A 14,318-nucleotide genomic window follows, 5' to 3' on the forward strand; every position below is an offset into this window, starting at 1 on the left:
GCACCATTCTGGCATGAAACTACATAGTATCGTCAGCAGTAAAAGTTATATTCTGGCCAACAAAGGCACATTTCTGTTTACTGCTATATATATAAAAAAACAAGCCACAAAGAAGCAAAGGCAGAAAGCTATAAGATTAACTAATGCGATTATATGGATTAATTCTTTAAATGCAGATTACAAATGTGGATTTTTAATCAATGATGCTCACTAGGGAAGCATGTTTGCTGAAGGCACCGCTGTAAATATTCTAGTCACATCTCCAGAGGGTGGCCATGCATTTAAGAACCCAGTCTTGCCACTAAATGATACTTCTGTTTATTTCACTTTTCACTTACCCTCAACTTTTTGGGGGGAGGGAGGGGGTTCACCGATATTGACACAGCACTTCATAAGCCTGTTTATTGCAGCACTTTCGGTGTTGATGATCAGTGAACACAGAGAGAAAACCAGCAGACAATTTTCAAAGCAAGATGGGCATTTTAAAAATATATATCTGTTCGATAGGCAGTTCCTGTATATTATGCTTATAGACCTAGGACCAGTGGCGGAGCTTCATGCTCCGGCACCAGGGGGTGGAGAGCAGGCAGGGAGGGGCTGGCATGCGTCCTGGGGGCGGGGCACCCAGTGCGGGTTTGGAGACAGCTATGATGGCACCCCACTGGGATTGCGCTGCAGGGGGCGGTGCGCTCCCCCCACACTCCTCTTCCTCCGCCAGTGCCTAGGACACATCTCTACATATCTGGGTCCTGCTCACATAGAACCAAAGAGTTGGAGGTGACTGTACAGGCCATATTGTCCACTCCCAACCAATGCAGAAATGCTATCATGACAGCATCCCAAATAGGCAGCCATGCCGCCACTGCTTGAAAACCTCTAATGATAGAGAACCCACTGCCTTCCAAGCAGGGATCTGTGTTGAAGGTCCCAGATTCAAACCCATGCATTTCCAGGTAGGCCTGGTAACAACTCCATGAATCAGTGGAGGTCTCCATTCAGGTCTCCCAGCATACCTTTACAAAGTCTGTTCATGCAGAAACACTGCTGCTTATATCACAATCTTGTTTTAATTTAGATTTTAAACAAAAACAAGAACCCAACAACTTATCTTTTCAAAGAGCATTCAAGGCAGTTCCAGTATAAACCAACTAATAAAATACAATCATTTCTATCTTGTTCTTGTATCTTAGCTGTGCACAGCCAAACCTTTCCTTTAGATACCGCTTAACAAAAGTAGCATTTGAATTTAGTTGTAGCGGAGCTGGGAAAGTATATCTTGCTGACGTGAAACTGCAAACTGCAAAAAGGAAGCAATTATTTGTCACATTTTTATTTAAATGTTCCAAAAACGGTACGGCTTGTTCAAACTGTGCGTTAGAGAAGTGTGCCTTCCTGGCGTACGTTAATGGAAAGGACTGCAAACAAATGAGAGACTTTGTTTAATTAGCACTGAAATTGAGTGTGCATGGCTGGCGACTGTTAAAAGTCCATCTGGCCAAAGACAAATGAGGACCAGAATGTACAGAAGTCTCCCAAACCTGGCTTGGCAGAACACACTAACTGCAGCCTTCGAAAAGGGCAGGGTTTCAAAGGAGAAAATGATGCCTCTTTAGAAGTCCCAAGTAAATAAGGCAATACTCCCAGGTCACTGTGGATACAGGCAGGCAGACATAATAAGGGGTGAAGGCAAGACAGGACATGAAAAGCTCTTTTTGCACTTCCCGCAGCTGCCGCTTCACTGTGGCAGGGAGCGAGTGAAGTCCCTGGGGTGAGTTTTCATAACCATTTCTGACAGGCAGGAATAATTACACAGTGATTTTCTCCTCTGAGGTTTGAACTTTCTTGTGCAGGCAGTCCTATGTAGACAGGTTTAAAATCTCACTCCGCTTTGAACTACTTCCACAAGCTATTCAGATACGTAATGCAGCAGAGCAAAGATGGGCACAGGGTTGAGGTGTGTGTGCCAGTGGCTTCAGGAGAGAATGCCATCGCCCACTTCCTCTTCCTGGCCAAGCCCTTCCTTTGCTCTTCACCTGTCAGCAAGGCTAAACTGCCTTATTATAAAGCTAGTTTGTCTTCACAGGGCTCTCAAGTGCTTTTGTGATTCATGACACAGGGAACGTATACTCTCTGAACCCACAACTGAGGCTGCATGTACACTGTACATTTAAAACACATTTAAAGCAACTGACACCCCCCCCCCCCAATCCTGGTAGTTTTCCCCTCACAGAACAACTATTCCTGGCAAACTTAAACCGTTCACAGGAGTCTTTAGGGAAATTCATGTGGTTTAAATGTATGGTGTCTCTGCAGCCAGAGGGTTGTGTGTCCACATTATACTCAGCCGGGGGGGGGGGGAGATAAAAGTACTCATATCCAGAGCTTTTTTCATCCAGAGCTCAACTCAGGCACCTCTCAGGTGGGCGCCATTGCCATTCTAAGAGAACCAGGGAGAAGTTTATGGTGAGCTCCGGCACCTCTTTTTCTAGAAATAGCACTGCTTATATCTTGAGCAGTTGAGTACCATCACCAAAAAGCACTGACTATAGTAGAGAAAGGATATTAATCACCATGTCTGTTGCCTACACCTTACAAGAACTAAGGTAAGCAAAAAAATCTGATCAATGTTTTCAGATCTGCGCATGTATCCATACACATGAACTTATGTCTTAGATAAGAATCCACAGAATTACCAGGGGGATGTTTACTGGAGACAATTGTGTGCCACAGACATCAATACAATAGACACAATTACTCTATAAATACATATATGGCCTTGCTTATTTGGGGGACTTAGCAAGCACCAGACAGCAAGTGAAATTACTTCTCCAGACTGAAGCACCTGTGCACAAATAGAAACTAGCAAGATGCTTCATTGTTACAATTCGCAAAGGCAACCCACACCCATAAGTACTTATCCATAAGCATAACCAGCTCCTAATACAAATATAGAAATTTGTTGTTGTTGTTGTTTAGTCGTTTAGTCGTGTCCGACTCTTCGTGACCCCATGGACCAGAGAACGCCAGGCACCTCTGTCCTCTACTGCCTCCCGCAGTTTGGTCAAACTCATGCTGGTAGCCTCGAAAACACTATCCAACCATCTCGTCCTTTGTCGCCCCCTTCTCCTTGTGCCCTCCATCTTTCCCAACATCAGGGTCTTCTCCAGGGAGTCTTCTCTTCTCATGAGGTGGCCAAAGTACTGGAGCCTCAGCTTCACAATCTGTCCTTCCAGTGAGCACTCAGGGTTGATTTCCTTCAGTATGGAGAGGTTTGATCTTCTTGCAGTCCATGGGACTCTCAAGAGTCTCCTCCAGCACCATAATTCAAAAGCATCAATTCTTCGGCGATCAGCCTTCTTTATGGTCCAGCTCTCACTTCCATACATCACTACTGGGAAAACCATAGCTTTAACTATACGAACCTTTGTTGGCAAGGTGATGTCTCTACTTCTCAAGATGCTGTCTAGGCCTGTCATTGCCCTTCTGCCAAGAAGCAGGCGTCTTTTAATTTCGTGGCTGCTGTCACCATCTGCAGTGATCATTGAGCCCAAGAAAGTAAAATCTCTCACTACCTCCATTTCTTCCCCTTCTATTTGCCAGGAGGTGATGGGACCAGTGGCCATGATCTTCGTTTTTTTGATGTTGAGCTTCAGACCATATTTTGCGCTCTCCTCTTTCACCCTCATTAAAAGGTTCTTTCATTCCTCCTCACTTTCTGCCATCAAGGTTGTGTCATCTGCATATCTGAGGTTGTTGATATTTCTTCCGGCAATCTTAATTCCGGCTAGGGATTCATCCAGCCCAGCCTTTCGCATGATGAATTCTGCATATAAGTTAAATAAGCAGGGAGACAAAATACAGCCTTGTCGTACTCCTTTCCCAATTTTGAACCAATCAGTTGTTCCATATCCAGTTCTAACTGTAGCTTCTTGTCCCACATAGAGATTTCTCAGGAGACAGATGAGGTGATCTGGCACTCCCATTTCTTTAAGAACTTGCCATAGTTTGCCGTGGTCGACACAGTCAAAGGCTTTTGCATAGTCAATGAAGCAGAAGTAGATGTCTTTCTGGAACTCTCTAGCTTTCTCCATAATCCAGCGCATGTTTGCAATTTGGTCTCTGGTTCCTCTGCCTCTTCTAAATCCAGCTTGCACTTCTGGGAGTTCTTGGTCCACATACTGCTTGAGCCTTCCTTGTAGAATTTTAAGCATAACCTTGCTAGCGTGTGAAATGAGTGCAATTGTGCGGTAGTTGGAGCATTCTTTGGCACTGCCCTTCTTTGGGATTGGGATGTAGACTGAGAAATGGGCAGCTTTAAATGCATAGTGCTGATGGGGCCTTAGCCTGTGATTATGAAAGCAAAGTAAGTCCATTTGAACTTCCTTAAGAAATAATTTTCTTGCTTCATACACTTACATCTATTAATAGTGCCTTGTAACATCAGGTAGTAAGATACTAAGAATTTTAGGGTGCAATCTACAAACCATATAAAGATTACATACCCAATGTCTATTTACTTATGCTATACTTTTGTTGAATTCCCTGTAGTTCTCAAGAACAAATGGAAAGGGTGTTTGTTTGAAGAAGCAGCTTTGGCGATTGTTCCCCAGCTTTGAAAATTTATCTACTCACTACTTGATAGCATCTTGGTGTGATTCCAGAAGTAATACAACTGAGGTTGGATTGCACTGTTAAGATATAATTAACTTGTGCCATTGATGTTTAATGGAATGTTAGCCATGACTAACTTTCACTGGAAAGAGGCCAATGTGTCTTAATGAGTGGAAGAACAGTGGTGTGCAAGGCAATCCTATCCATGTCTACTCAGAAGTAAGTCCTACTGAATTTAACAGGGTGCAATGTAGACAGGGTTAGGAACCGTAACCTTATCATCTCATTACTTTCAATGAAAACTTTTGATGGAATGTGGCTACTGAAGCCATTGCAAATATGCCACCTTAAGTGATTTCGATTATGATGTTAGGGAAACAATGAGTCTTTTTCAAAGGTATGGCTGTTGTTCTGTATGCAAAGGGTTACAAATAGCTCAGAGTCTGTGTGACATTGTGGGTACACAGTGGCATGCAGGGTACCTAGGGGATAGAGCTCTACTTTGAATTTCTTTCCACACTGAAGAGAAATACCATTTAGAAGTCCCATCCTAGCAGGGCTAGATTAAATCAGTCTCAGCCCATTACTTTAAATAATCAATACCCATAAGTACCAGGCGTCTGTCTCTCACTCCATCATGAAAGCTGGAAAGCTAAAGAAGGAGACATGTAATTATAGACATTTTCAAGGTTCATTTTTAGGAAAATTAAACATCTAACATTATGACACTTGACAGGCTGCTTCTTTCAATAGTTCTGGCACATCCTACACAAATACAAGACGGAGCCAGAGATCAGAGGCAGAGAAAAGGCAATTTCGCTTAATCTTCTAACTGCTACCTTCACTTTTTCAACAAACCTAACAATACCGTGTGCATCCTATTGAAGACAGGGAGTAAAACTCCCATTAATTTTTATGGATCAGGATTGTATCAAGAGAGCTTGGCTGTCTACCTGGGAAATATTTACTTTATGGTTTTGTTTCTCCTGTCAACATCTTTGTCATGGCTTGTGCAGGGGAGTTAACCTATGAGGATCATCTGCTACAAAAGACACTGTTGTGCAGTAGGCAGCAACCAAGAGAAAAAATTCTACTGCTCTCTTACAGTGGTTTTGGACACTGGTTTTAAAATCTCTATGACATGGGCTAGCAGACTTCAGACTTTTGGGATCCACCAAGTGAAGCCATGTTTGATAAGACACACACTTAAAGGTAAAGGGACCCCTGACCATTAGGTCCAGTTGTGGCCGACACTGGGGTTGCGGCACTCATCTCGCTTTATTGGCCAAGGGAGCCAGTGTACAGCTTCCGGGTCATGCGGCCAGCATGACTAAGCTGCTTCTGGCAAGCCAGAGCAGCACACAGAAATGCTGTTTACCTTCCCGCTGGAGCGGTACCTATTTATCTACTTGCACTTTGACGTGCTTTTGAACTGCTAGGTTGGCAGGAGGTGGGACCAAACAACAGGAGCTCACCCCATCATGGGGATTTGAACCGCCGACCTTCTGATCAGCAAGTCCTAGGCTCTGTGGTTTAACCCACAGCGCCACTACTAGTCTATGTTAAAGGTGGAGAACCTGTAGCCCTTGAAATGCTTCTTGTGTCCCAGTTCCCATCAGCCCCGGCAGTTGTAGTCCAGCAACATATGTCAGGCCAGTTTTCCCGCGCCTGGACAGTATCCAAAGCTGTTCTGTGCAGAATGCACAGTGGGAAATACTGTGAAAAGGAAATGCGTGGCTAGGCACATACACAAATCACTATGTTTTACACCACTAGAGCACAATGTAATAACCCCTTTTAGGGATTTCTTGAGATAATTCTTACCCTGCAGACATGCAATAGTGTTTGCAATTTGCATACAGCCATACCCCTCCTCCTCCTCCAAACCTAGTCTCCTCCAAGAATCTTAGCCTTTCTTCTACAGTGCAGTATCTATGGCAAAATTATAAGAGGATTATCTAGAATATCCCCAAGCAGACAAGAATTGGTATTCTTTCACCAATACCAAAACTGCTGCCTTCAGTTTTTTGACACTTATACCAGACTTTTGACTTGTACTTCCTTAACCTTTGTACAGATCAATTATATTCAGTTTTCAATTATGCAGTGATTTGGCATGATGGTACACAATGGACAAGAGGATGATACTGTTGCCTGCTTAGGTCATGCCATCTCATAAACTGCTTGCATACTCAGAAGGAAGCCATGCTTTTTTCAATAGTATTTCTTCTCTTGCTTAGGACTGCAGCCAAAGAGCTCTTTTTATGCTCTTTTGAATACAAATGCTTGAGAAATACGATTTCTATGGATTAAGATAGGTTTACATAAGGAATGAGGGACGCAGGTGGTGCTGTGGGTTAAACCACAGAGCCTAGGACTTGCCAATCAGAAGGTCGGCGGTTCGAATCCCCGCGACAGGGTGAGCTCCCGTTGCTCGGTCCCTGCTCCTGCCAACCTAGCAGTTTGAAACCAACTCAAAGTACAAGTAGATAAATAGGTACCGCTCCGGTGGGAAGGTAAACGACTTTTCCGTGTGCTGCTCTGGTTTGCCAGAAGGGGCTTAGTCATGCTGGCCACATGACCCGGAAGCTGTACGCCGGCTCCCTCGGCCAATAAAGCGAGATGAGTGCCGCAACCCCAGAGTCGGTCATGACTGGACCTAATGGTCAGGGGTCCCTTTACCTTTAACATAAGGAAAATAGCCTGCTGGATCAGGTCAATGGCCCATCTAGCTTAGCATCCTTTTTCTTACAGCGGCCAACCAAATGTCTGTGGGAAACCAGGGAGCAGACATGAGCAGACAGCACTCTCTCCTGTGGTTTTCAGCATCACGGGTATTTTGGAAGCTTTGCTGCCTTTGATTGTACAAGTAGAGCAGAAGCATCATGGCTAGTAGCCGCTGATAGCCCTATTTCTCCAAATGTTAGTCCTCGCCTCCATGGTTACTGGACCATTTAAAGGAGACTTAAAACCGCATCATTGCGATACATCTTGAGATATTTTTATTGGATTAAGATACAAAGTCATCGGTATATTTGGTAGCTTATTATATTTATGTGGAAAGTGTTTTAGTAGCAATGCACAAATCTTTGAGCTTGGAGGATAGCAGCAAAATGAGATTCCTTGGCCTAACATCTGCTTTAAGAGAAGGCTGAGTGAGAAAGTGGGAGGGGTGTTTGAAAGGTGTTCTACACTGCCAAGAGGAATTGGGGGGAGGGCAGTTCTTTGCAGAAGGATTATTAATTATGAAACAAACAACTGGGAATAATACGATTTGGGCTAATAACTTTTGGCATGGTTAGTTGAACACCTAAATTCATCTAGGCATGCACACAAAGCTACAAATATGGAAAATTTACTTTTTCTCCAATTAGCCATGACACCTAAACTAGAACACCCATATTCAGATGCAGTGCAGCTTTTGGCTCACAGATCAACTTGGGGGTGAACAGCAGGAGACTTCTCTCTCCACCACACGTTGATTGAGAGTTTCTGAGGCACATCTTACTGGGAGCTGTTGGAGAAAGAATGCTGAACTAGAAGGATCTTGCATGGCATTTCTTACATTCATAGCTGGCAAAGCAGTGAAGCCAATGAAGATCAGGAACCATGCATCCCCCCCCCCCGATCATTTTGGGATTCCCTTCCATTTTTCATGATTGCAAGTGTTCAGCACATCTCCAATTCAAACAAGAGCATGACAGAATGGAGGCATTTCCCTCCAGCAAGGAATAAAATACCATTGACAACAGGTAATATATACCATAAAGAGAACTGGGGAGAAGAGGATGCTAATGAGATAGTCAGACCCTCCAGGGATCTCCTTTGAATTCACTCCTTGATGTGATCAAATTGAACCTTTCTGTAAAATTATTCCTTTTCAAACCATTTTATAAAATCCTGTACTTGTATGGAATTCTCCCAATGGATCTATATCTGAGTAGTCTTGAACTGAGGAAATGTGCATTCATCATCTCTGGAAAGGAATCGTCATGGCACTGTTTTCCATCCTGCATTTCTTTTCATTCTTTTCATTTTTAAAAACTGATTTAATAAATATCCATCCACTTTCATAAGAGGCTAGGACAGTGCAAATACCACCTTTGTTGCCCCCGAGTAATAACTCTGTTAAAAGCGAATATAAAAATGTTTCACACAGACTACAACACAAATAAAAGGATGCAAATTGAATGCAATTAATCTGATGCATGGTTCTTCCCTGGAACCTCTTTTGTAGTTGTTCTCTATTTTAAAGTGCTAGAACTATTAACTCATAATTAATAAAGTCTTTAAATTTAGCTTCTACCCTTGTATAGGTGTGCTAATAGGTTAAAAGAACAAACACCCTAAATGTTTGCCTCTTTCAGACTTTCCGTGTTAAAGAAAGGTCATGGTCAAAAAGAGAAAAATATATCTGAACACAAGGATAGTGAAGATTACTGCATCTCATTAAAAGAAGGCACAAACATAGATGCTTCAATTAAAATTCAGGATGAATAGGAAGCTGAGGAGGCAAACAACAGTGGACAGTTGTAACTTTGAAGTCACTAGTCTATGGTTTATTTAATAAAATGAACAAACAAACAAACAGCAGCTTGTTTTTTGCAATTCCAAGGTGACCCAAAGGAGTGCTTCAACAGATGAAATAGTTCAGGTATTTCTTAGAGGAGGCTATGGCGCTTGAATTAAGTAATGATACATGGAGAGTGCCCACAGTGGCACAGAAGTAGATTGAAATGAGTAACATAAAGGTTATGAGGAAAACCATATTAGTAGCACTTGTGGGTCTCCAGTGTGGGGCAGAAAGAGTAGGCGGCTTTCAATTGACTTACCACCTATTCCTCCTATCAAGGAATAACTCCTTAATCTTTAGGGTGCTTCCAGACAGTCATCATTTTGGGATGGGATTTAATAACATACTGGCAAAAAAGAAAAGAAAGAAAAGATATGGAGCTCTTATGCAACAAACCCACTTTCTCAAAAGATCAGACTTTTTGCAATAAGGAAAGTCATAGGAAAATGCAGTGGAAAGTGTGGGATAACCCATGCTTTGGTACCACATTGTCGAGCCTCTCTGCAAGCAAATTGGGATGCTTAATAAACAGAAAATTTGGAAGAGAGAGGCTTTAGTATTCCTAAATACAGGCACTTCCCTTTTCGCCTCCATTCTGTCCCCTTCCAGGCCCAAAAGGACCCGTATGTCAGTGATTGCACATCAATTGGACACATCTAAAATGGCCGCCACCTGTATAGAACTAGTGTTGTGGTGGTAAGCATAGCCTTTTTGTTTTTCTAAGGAGGTGCCTAAGCAAGTTCATTCATCACTCTTGCTCTTTCCTTGGAATCTCTTATCTCTATGTGAAATATACTCGGAGTTGAGTGTTGATTTCATGCTCTTTATTTCAGCTCATGGCAAACAGGGAGAGAGCCTTCCCAAAAACCTCTGGCTATATATACATTATTTACACAATGGGTCCCACATGATCAGCTGATTCAACTCCCCTCCTGGAGCCGGATTGGGCTGCTGCTGCAGGCCAATCAGGTTGCTGATTCACTTCCTCCTGGAGCCAGATTGGGCGGCTCCTGCAGACCAGTAAGGATGCTATCTTCTAGGATCCTACTTGCCTATTGTTCTAGGATCCAAGCTCAGTACATAACACTATGGATGAAGCGCAAGCTTTGCAAATAAATATTTCTGGCACATTAACCAAACCATGCAATCATAAGACAGAACAAACTGGGGGTGCTCCCAGACTGCCACTATTTCATGCATTGGTTTCTATAAAAGCAAATTCAGGTCACACAATTAATCCAGATTTGGAACTCTTGCACAACCAGCCCCCTTCCAAAACTAATGGGCTTTTTCTAGTAAGGAAAGTGATACACTAGAAAATACACGAGAAAGTATGGGGTAACCATTGCTTGACATGACATTGTATAACCTCTCTGCAAGCTTTACACAGACAAATCACAATGAATACTCAATAAGGAGGTCATCTGGAAGCAACACAATCTACTAGATGGCAATTGTGAATCCATGTTCAAATTGCCACTCACCCATGAAGCTCACCTCATGATCCTGGGCCAGTCACCTTCTCTCAGCCTGACCTACATCACAGGACTGTTATGAGGATAAAATTGTGAAGAGGAAAACCAGGAAAGATGGAATATAAATCGGGGGGGGGGGAGTATTGATTTGGGAGTGTGTCTAAGGTCTTATATTTAATATTCAACCCCTTATCATTCCATGTCAAGGCAGCTTTATTTTATTTGTGCTGCATTTTCTGGCAATACTTTCTCAATCATCTTTTTCCCATCAGATTTTTCACTTTTATTCAAGTTCATATCCTAACAGGCAACAGTATAGAAAGAAACACATGTCCATATGTCTTGACTTTGGCGTAAGAGTGAAAAACAAATGTGTAAGAGAAGCCGAAGATCTCACAATGCAAACTGAACATTTTACAAAAATGGTGTGATAATTAAGTACTATTCAATACCTGAAATTACTTTGTTTCAGTGCCAAGTAACTTTTTCTTATTAGACTGAAGCTTTAATTGGTCATTTCAGCACCTGCTGATAATGGATGCTACAGACATTGTTCACATGTTAATAAGAGCAGATTACACATTAAAAGAGAACTGTTGAAAAATGATCCACAGGTGGTACTTGACTCCAAATGAACTAGCTAAAATGTTTAGATCTAAAAGTGACCTATGCTGGAAAAGTAAAGAAACAATTGGCACATTTTATCATTCATAGTGGTCTTGCAGAATAATTAAAGGATTATGGGAGATGGTTCATAACGAACTTAAGAAAGTGTTTAAGAGAACGTTTCCTAAAAACCCAGAAGCTTTCCTTCTGGGAATAATAACAATGGAAATCCCAAAAAATCATTCTGCATTAGGGATGGATGTGACTACAGCAGCCCAAACTCTGGTAGCACAAAAGTGGAGAACAGACACAGTACCATTACAAGAAGAATGGCATCTTAAAATATTAGAGTATGTAGAACTTGCCAGCATGACAAACAGATTAAGAAATAAAGACGATAAACTAAAAGAAGACTGGACATTATATATAGGTTATATGGAAAAATACTATAACAAAAAAACAAGTAACAGACTGAAAAAATAATTAGCAGTTGACATGACAAAGTGGGATAGTGTATGGTATGGAAAACAATTTAGTAGAGTAAGAAAACACAGTTTGAAAAGATATCAGATAGGGAACCAGGGAAAGAGTGGAAGGGGAGTTAAAGTCAAGATATATAAGAGTATACTGTATAACTGACTTTCATACATGAGGGTTCTATTCTCATGAGGATACTGCCTTTGATGCCTGCTATTTAATTTACACTTGTTCTCAATGTATTTATTTATTTTATCTATTTGTTAGATTTATATAGCACCATTCATCATAAGATCTCAGGGTGGTACACAGAAACATGCAGAAACATGAAATAAGCTAAACTCCAACTCCCATCAGCCCCAACAAACGTGGATAATGTTCAAGGATGATGGGAGTTGCTGTCCAATGATGTCTGAAGGACACCATATTGGTTACCACTGCTGTAGCATGTAAACACCCTGAATTTTTGGAAGCTGCAGTAATGGAAAATGTGTTGTTGCGGCATGTCCTGCTTATGGGCTTCTCATAAGCTAGGGTTGCCATATTTGAAAAAAGGGGAAATCTGAACACAAAAGTTGAGCTTTTTTTTGCCAAATCTTTAAAAAAGAGCTTTTTGAGCTCTTTTAAAAAATGGAATGCACCCAAATCCACACTGCCAACATGGGTTGCCATATGTCTGGATTTCCCCAGACATTTCAGCGATTTCTACCCATACACTGTTTCTGATGGCCAAATTCTGGCTATGTCTGTGAAGTTTCGGACGTATGGGAACCCTACATAAGCATCTCATTGGCCACCAAAAGAACAGGATGCTGGACTAGATGGGTCACTGGTCAGTCTAGCAGGCCTATTCTTACGTTCTTAAGAAAATGCTGAAATGCTTGGGTTTCCAACATAACATAATAGGATATGATAAAAACATGAAATTGGGTGTCACCCTATTACAAATGTTCTACTTGTGCAAATGTGCAGCTTTCCAGATGGAATGATCACGCTCTGTCCCTGTGCACTGCTTGGCAGGAGGTGTGTGAGTGCTCTTCCCAACCCTCCAAGCCAATTTTGTGGGGCACTGGGAGGGAAGAGGGAGGATGCCCTGTTGTACAAGCAGAGGTGCTTGTAGGGCTCCCTAGGTGGATCCTGCCCTATGTGCTCCGTGTATGGTTTTTAAAAAATCATTTTAATACAATTTTAGTGGTTATGATTTTATGAAGCTTATTTATTTTTGTTTGCGACTTTCATTTGTTTTTACTTTACCCCCTTCACATTTGGCCTATAAAGCCTTGCTTGTAAAAGTCACTGATGCTTACTCACTTCTGAGAAATAGAAGATAAAGGGGGAAAAGACAGTGCAGATGGGCAACAGACTGCTAGAGCGCCCAGGGCATGAGAATTTTGGTAGCCCTGGGAGACAATGCAAGCACATATTTCGTACCCTGAAGTAGCACACCATCTATAAATACATTTTGTATGTTGATAGACATGCACAGCTGAAATGAGTGTGTTTAAAAAATCATGATTTTTTTTTTAATGGAAGCAGTTTCCACTGTGAGTCCTCAGAGTTGAGAGACCAAATGAATTGGTCAAGAAACAAGTGGTGATGGAGCTCAAATGTGGCAAGAATTTATGCCAGCTTCCCAGTTTTACACCCCATTCAGTTGGATGGAGGTTCTGAAAATGGATGGCTTTACTTGCTCTATTGACCAATATTACACAAGCATCTATGGCCAAATGAAAACCTCTACTATAGTTACTGGGGTTGTGGAGAGAGAGACCTGACTCTTACTTTCCATAAAATTGCGCCCTCTTCTACTTCTGTCTGCTGCTTTTCTCTCAGAGCTGATTCAAGAAACTGAAAGAAAAGGTTGAGTGCCTTGTACTTTTGCTTCCCCTGTTTCTACAGTAACATATGAAGTGGTGCTTACAAATCTCGCTTCACATTTACAAGTGGAAGCAAGCAAACAAGCAAGCACGTGACTCTTTGTGCTTCTGCTTCTCACATCTAACATTTGAACCATTCCAAGGACCAAACTAGATGTCTACTTCAACAGGACTCCTGGGGGGGGGGGGGAGGAATCTGTGTGTTTAAGCTCCCATTTTTATCAGCAGCTGCATTAGTGACCCTCTGACACAAAGAGAAGAACACATCCATGTCAGAGTCAGCATAGATTAGAAGATTTTGATGTGAGGTCACAATCTACTTACTGTAACAGCATACCCTCCAACTTTTCGGGAGGGTAAATCAGGGCGCACACACCCTGCACCATGCGCCCTGCCCTGTCCCCCACAGCCTTAGTTTCTGTGGCTCGGGATGTAGGGATATCGCTGTGGAAACAGGTGCCAAAATAGCTTTGTACCACCCCACGATCTCAGGACGGAAGATGTGTAAAGGTCACAGCCCAAAATGTATCTGCCTAGCTTGCATATTTGTCTCAATAAAAAGAGGCTCCACAGGAATGGCAGCAGCTCGCTTCAGCCCACCTGTGCGCAGCTCACATGATGATCAACACCTGTCTTGGGCCTTCACTTCATCGGGCCATGGCAACCTGAGGCCTACCTGCATGGCTAATCTCAATGGCA

General features: G+C 42.3%; 1 long non-coding RNA gene across 2 annotated transcripts in view; it reads right to left on the reverse strand.

Annotated features, from left to right (window-relative positions):
• Positions 1-14,318, reverse strand: part of LOC309380327 — a 107,752-nt gene that overhangs the window by 68,339 nt on the left and 25,095 nt on the right. The window lies entirely within an intron of this gene.

This window comes from Podarcis melisellensis (assembly GCF_964234715.1).
Source record: "Podarcis melisellensis genome assembly, chromosome: 1".
NCBI classification, from domain to species: domain Eukaryota; kingdom Metazoa; phylum Chordata; class Lepidosauria; order Squamata; family Lacertidae; genus Podarcis; species Podarcis melisellensis.